Genomic DNA, 6,996 nt, shown 5'->3' with positions numbered 1-6,996 from the left:
TACATGTGGTTCCCTTCCCCCTCCCGCTTCCTCCCCCTTTATCTACAAGTTCTATATATTTAATTATACAACCACTAGATGGTGCAGATGTTATAGCACCACTTCCTCTTTTACATGGACAAATTCTACCTGATTCAAAGCACTTCTTTTTGTTAGCTCATTATTTCCATTTCAAATCAAGCTGTGGAAATAGTCAGAAACCACAAGAGAGGCTCTGGAGGTTGATGACGTCAGTAAAGGACCCACAAACTTCTGTGAGTAACCAATCTCAATCACAGGATAAAATCCCCATGTGGAGAAGCCCACAGTGAATGTGGAAGAATGTGGCTTCCGTTTCAGTTAAAGCACTGAATAAGAATTTTTCTCAATCAAATCACTGGGGCTATGAGCCAAGACTTTGGTCTTTTCCAGGTATTTAAGGAAGTATCTAACAATGCTCTATGCCAACAATTCATTTCACTGTCTGTTGCTCATCCTTACTTCACCAGTTTAGGTTACACAAACCCTGAGCCTTGCTCCCAACCCCTAGATTGCCATTTATTGGGTGAGCAAGCCTGCAGAATTCTCACACAGCCCATTCCTCATTACTTTTTGAACAAATGGGGAAGGTAAGCACCAAATGACTCAGTCAGAGGAACCTGGTTTCCAGATTCAGTGGTCTGAATCTACAAAGTACTGCTGAGTGTGGTATGTGTAGATGATAGGAACAGTTGCCGATGAGGACTCTACACTTCCCATCTGAGTATCTTGTTTACAAGCCCATCCAAATCATGTTTATTCAGTTGGGTTCAATAGAATTTATTTTCTGTTAAGCGAGTTTCCATAATGTGTTTTTGAAAACCTTCAATTTCAGGTCCACATAGGGAATTGTTTCCAATGCCAGGAGGTATTGACAGATCTCTTGAACACAATTCCCAGTCTATCAGGGATAAAGTAAGTTGGCAAGGAAGTGCATAGATACCTCCTGTACCCATGTCCAGATGTGTGATAAGCAGACCAGTTGATGGCAGTTACAAGTAATTTCTCACATACTAAAGCCACATCAGCAAAACTGTTATTTAGTTGCTCTTATTGAATTTTTTTGAGAATGTATGTTGCAAATATCTAGACACCCATTTTATTGTACTATATTGAACATCCGACTATATAAAAAGGGATTGAAATGTTCAAAATAAAAAATAAAAACAGCATTCATTTGGAAAAGTGTTAATGCCGGCGGCCCAAATAAATGCTATTGATGTTCAAATCTGTGTGTCACTAGCTCCCTCTTGTGGGTGTAAAGTAGTATTTCTGAAAATGTTGGTGAATGTCCAACTTGTATGTAACATCAGTTTTCCATAACGAGCACTGCTATGGTGGAAATAACAAACTTCAGTGGCATGACATAAAGCTGAAAGACTCCCATTGCAGGTCTTCAGCAGTACTAATTCTGCAGTCTCTCAGGATGGGTTCTCTTTGGTTGAAAGTTTTTAACCAAAGCAAATTTGGATAAAGGTATGCCATTTATATAACATGTAAACCTCTTCCTTGATGTTGCTCTCTTTCTCCTTAGATCCTGTTTGCCACATGGTCATCTGTAATCACAGTCTTTCACTCGGTGGTCCACACACACACAGTACTGCTGAGGTCCTCTGGGAGGTTCCAACCCACTCTCTCAATGGGTGTCTTCTACCAGCTGGCATAAATTAAGGCCCCTGCTGAGAAAAGTAGAAGTAGCAGGCAGGGGATATTCCTCCAACCGTCCCTATTGATTCAGAAGGCATCTCATTTGCAAAGGGGGAACATGCCTAGAATTGCATGACTTAGGAAGATACCGTCTTTTCCCCAGTTGCAACACACACTGTAATTATAAATATAGTTTAGGAAGGGGAAGGCAATGTTAATTGCTGGAAATGCTTACACTTTGTCTCCAAATACATCTACTAATTTTCTGTGGAGAATATCTACTCAGTCAGGACAAGTCTTGTTTCTCCTCACACCAAGGTAGCCCCGGTGGGATGCGCTGGTTGGCACTAGAATAAGTGAACATTTCATGGAGGACACATTGGGAATGAAATCTCAGGGGAAAGGCCATTTCTCTTTTCACCGTTTTTAAGAGATGTTTGTGAAATAGAGACATAACACTGACGCTTTGTCATCCTCACACAGCACAACCTTTTAACAGTGTGGCACAGGGTCAGCTCCAGTTTTTCTCAAACAGTACCTTCCTCCAGCTTTCTTCATAGGCAGACCATAGAAATAGTTGCTGCTGCTTTTAAAACACGCCTGCGTGCGCGAATTCTCAGCACAAGCAACATTTATTCCACCATCATCGATGCCAAGAAGTGTCTGGTTTTCAGCTGTGAGATCCAGGGTGCTTCCAGATGGTGGGCTCCTAGCGCAGCCAGCCAAAGGCCATTGTGCAGCTATTCTGTCTTTTCCTCCCTCACTGATTTTTTTCTGGTAAGAAAAGAGATGGAAGAACCAGTGGGTTATAGCTTGAAGACAACATCAGCTAGACCTCGTATATTGGTCAACTGCACAATGAAAGCCTTGTCTGGAAGCAGCCCTAGATAAGCGCATCTAAATACTGGAGGGCAGGATGAAGGAAAGAGAAAATTAGAGGGGTAGGGGCAGAAAGAGTTTTTTCCCCAGGTACACACTTACTTTTTAAAACAAATACTCATGTTTTTTAACACTCTTTTCTTTGAGGGTGGGGATTTGGTGGGCTTTCTTGATTTTATTTTAAATCATGACTTTAGCATTTTTACTCATAGCATTGGTGCTGGGGGCAGGTATGACTCAAATTGGAATTTTAAAACCCAAAACCTCAAGGGAAAAACAAAATGATCAGACACTTTAAGAGGGGAAGTTTCCCATATTTTGCAACTTAAAACAAGAAAAAGGACTAGTTATTTTCATATAGTTTTGCTTCCTGGCCCATCTCCTTTGACCAGTTTAATAGCTTGGGACAGCTTTTTCATTCTAAGCATGCAAAGAAAAACTAATTGCCATAAACAGGCACCTATCCCAAGGCCTCTAAAACAAATTAGCTTCTTTCTCTCTGTGAGCCTCTCTACATTATGGAAAAATCCCACAGTCTTACTGAGGCATCTTCTTCTGGAGTCTTTGTGGGTTTGTAATGGGCACAATACATGCCCCTTCCTCCCCCCACCCTGTTTTCCCAGGCCCCTTTGTGGGCACATTCTATATATAATTTATATAGCCAGTAGATGGCGCTGCAAAAAATATCGCTCAGTTCTTGAAGTATACCACCTCTTTGATGTGCTTTTTGGCGGCGGGGTGTATGTGTGTTGCTACTGCATTTTCGGCAGTTTTTAAAATGGCGGAACAAACATAGAAAACAACAGGAGAGGCACTGAAAGTTGATGATGTCATGAAAAGGACCCATGAACTTCCATGAGCACTAGATAAGTGCCTCATGTAAAAACACCCTGTACATCGCTTATGCACACTCCAAAGTCAGATCAGTCCCTTGTTTTAAATGAAAAAATTATTGTTTGTGGAAAGGAACAAATTGCTGTATCTTGTCTTAAGAAGAGCTCAGACTGCACGGAAGGTACAAAGGGCCTGAAGAATCTATTCAGGTGGGACCTACAACAAAGGGCTTTTCTACATGAGGCATTGATCTGGCACTCGCCATTCCCTACTCATGGTTGTTCACGGGTTCCTTAGGTGACATTGGGCTTCATCACACAAGGCTAAAAATCCTGCAATTTACTGGGGCTTCTGCTTCCTGAATCTTTGTGGGATTAGATTGGATCCTTTCCACGTGGCTTTTTTAAAAAACTAAACTTCTCAATAAGTTCTATGAGCCAATCCACATTACAACTTTAAACTGGTTTCAAACTGGTTTATCTAAAGGGATCCTGCAGTTTCATGAGGGTACTGGGAATTCTTTGCTAGAGACCCCTGTCCCCTGCCCAAGCAGCCCCTCTTCCTAGAACTACAATTCCCAGAATTCCTATATTTGGTAGCTGTAATCGCTAAAAACAGGTTTCAAACCAGTTTAAGGTTGTAATGTAGATTGCCCCTACGTGTTTCATTACAGAGCCACCAGGTGGTGATGTTGTTTAATTTGCAATAAAGCAACTTTAAACAGTATACCCTTATTTACATCAACTCCATGGTGGGAGGAGGGAAAATGCTGTACTTTTGTTGTCATGGAAAATAACGCAATAATGCTCACAAAGAGCGGGAGGTGCCCTGAAGGAGGACTGCATCGTGCACAGGACCCACAGACTTCTGTGAGTAAGCAATCTCGGTAGCAAGATAAAAGCTCCATGTGACGGAGCCCATTGTTTGGAGTCCATTTGTTGGAGTCGATGGCCTTGTAGGCCCCTTCCAACCCTACTATTCTATGATTGTGAACTTCCAGTTTCGCTTCTGTGTCAAATGAGCACTTTCAGCAAGATTTTCGAGCAGGGAAAATGCAGCATTTAATTGTGACAGCGAAAGAAACTGCTTGGATTTCACATCGTTTTTTTGTTATTTATGTAAAATTTTAAAAAAAGAACTGCAGGGTGCCACAGGGTACCATCTGGTTCCAGTGCTATTTAACATCTACATGGGCCCGTTGGGAGCGGTCATCAGAGGATCTGGAGTATAGTGTTATCAGTATGCAGATGACATCAGAGCCTATTTCTCTGTAACAGAGAATTGGGTGTGGCTGTGCAAGGCTGTAGCCAGTGTATGGATGCAATAAGGAGCTGGAAGAGGGCCAATAAAAAACAGACTGCTCCAGATGGGGGTGGACGCCCTCTGAAGGGACACTTCTGTAGCTTGGGGGTACTCTTGGATTCCTCTTTATCACTTGAGGCCCAGATGTCCTCAGGGCCTAGGGGTGCCTTTCACCACTTTGGGTTGGTATACCAGGTATGTATGTTCCTGGATAGAGATAACTTTGCCACAGCGGTCCATGCATTGTTCACCTCAAGACTGAATTATTGCAATGCTAAAAATGTTTATTTTCACTCAAGCTCTTCCAGCTTAATTTTTGTTGGTTGAGTATGCTGCTGGTTACTCCTTTAAATATCTGTTTGTTGAAGTGGTCATTTTGTTACTTTTATATTGTATTTTATTTGTTTGAAATTGTATTTTTGTATTGTACACCACTTGGTAAATTGCTTTGTCAAGCAGCATATACATTTGTTAAATAAAATATAGGATTGCTCTGCCACCATGCAATTCTATACATGTCTACTCAGAAGTAAGCACCATTGCGTTCAATGGGACTTATGTCCAGGTAAGTGAGTATAGGATTGCAGTCCAAAGGCTTGGGTAGCAGCAGGTGATGGGAAAGACCTCTGCTTGAGACCTTGGAGAGCAGCTGCCAATCAGAGCAGGCAATACTGGTCTTGATGGACCAGTGGTTTGGACCTATCTGAGGCAGCTTCATATTTGCACCAGCAGAAGCCCTGCATATTCAAATGATGTTGCCAAACACTGTAAAGTTTAGGACAGAGGTGGGCAGAACGTAGATCTCCAGGGGCTGGATCCAAATTTATGCTAGATCACCTGACTCCGCTCACAGAATTCTCCACCCTCTCCTTCCCATGGCAGCCCCTCCACCCCCCTGAAAATACTACACAGAGAGTGAGGAGACCCTGGCGAATGGGAGGAGCTGTGGTATGTGTGGGAGGGGATCCCCAAAAATTGAGTGGAAGGACCTTCTATAAGTGGAGCCCTTCCTCTAGCAGAAAGTCCCTTCCTCTTGTGAAAGGCAAACCCCTAATTGAACCCCTGATGGTTTGAAGTTGAAGGTGTCCCTGCCAACATAGCCAGTGATAAGGAATGCTGGGAGCTGAAATCCAAAACATCTGGAGATCTATGTTCTGCCCACCCCTGGCTTAGATGACCCTAATAGGGGGTGATTGGACAGCTTCATTGTTTTAAAAACATGATTTTGGATAATAGGATCATGAGAACTAACTGGGTTCCTCACAAATTCCACATCCTGATGATATACTCATGCACACACAGAAATAATTTTTAAAAATGACCACAGTCTAAAATGTGGGACCAGGGTGTTTTGATGGGGAAGATGCGTAAAGGCTGCAAAGTTCAGTCTTTGCAATCCACCAACAACGTAAACAAATCATTTCGATGATGAAATCCACCCTTATGCAGGAGTTATTTGCTGCCATATTCTGCCCTTAGTGTTGTAGTTATGTTGCTTTTCATGGTTCAGCCTCTTGTGCCCCGGGATTAGGCTGACCATAAGTACTGTTTTAAACGGGACAGCACTGTTTTTTTCATATTTCCCGACCATCCCATCGTTTTAATATAAATGTCAATTTTGTCCCATTTTTAATTTTTTGTAAAAAACTGAACGCGTTTATCATAAGGCTCTATGCTAATCAATGTGTACAGTAAAACTACTAGTGTGACGAAAGAGGAAGCTCCATTTACTTTGTCCAGCCAGGGCCAGGCTTCTTGAGCTAGCAACGATCAGACGCTGCCCTTGCCTGTCTGCAGTGGCGGGGATTCAAGAGGCAGTCGCTAAGCCCCATTCAGCGTGTGGGAGCCAGGAGGGTGAGTCTTGCTGTTATTTCTACCATCATTCCGCCCATAGAGATTCTTTCTGCCCTACATTCAGTTTGATTCGGACTTTTCAGAGTCATATTTCGGTTCAACAGGCTGTTAGCTATTTTTTTTTATTACAGCGGAACTCTCTGGTGGGACATTAGCATATACCAGCTTGTGATAGCAGTCGGGGTGTTCATTCCTTTTTTTTCTTTTCATTTTGGTGTATGTTTATGATTTTTTGCAGTCTGGCCACTGCAGTCCTAGATTAATCCTTAATCTAGATTAAGTGTTGAGACAATGAGGGCTATGTTAGTTGTAAAACAAAATTGTGTCATGGAGTATGAGAAGTTTTATGATAAGATATTGAAAGACCGAAATTTGCTGCGTAAGATTACTTCATCGGAGAAATATTCATGGTACGATCGTGGTGAAATACAGCCCCCCTCTACGTCTACCTAAATTTTTGTA

This window comes from Heloderma suspectum, chromosome 1 (assembly GCF_057233095.1).
Source record: "Heloderma suspectum isolate Gila_16-S chromosome 1, 16-S_ref, whole genome shotgun sequence".
Lineage (NCBI taxonomy): Eukaryota > Metazoa > Chordata > Lepidosauria > Squamata > Helodermatidae > Heloderma > Heloderma suspectum.
The sequence above is the reverse complement of the archived record's forward strand: the minus strand, read 5'-3'. Positions refer to the sequence as shown.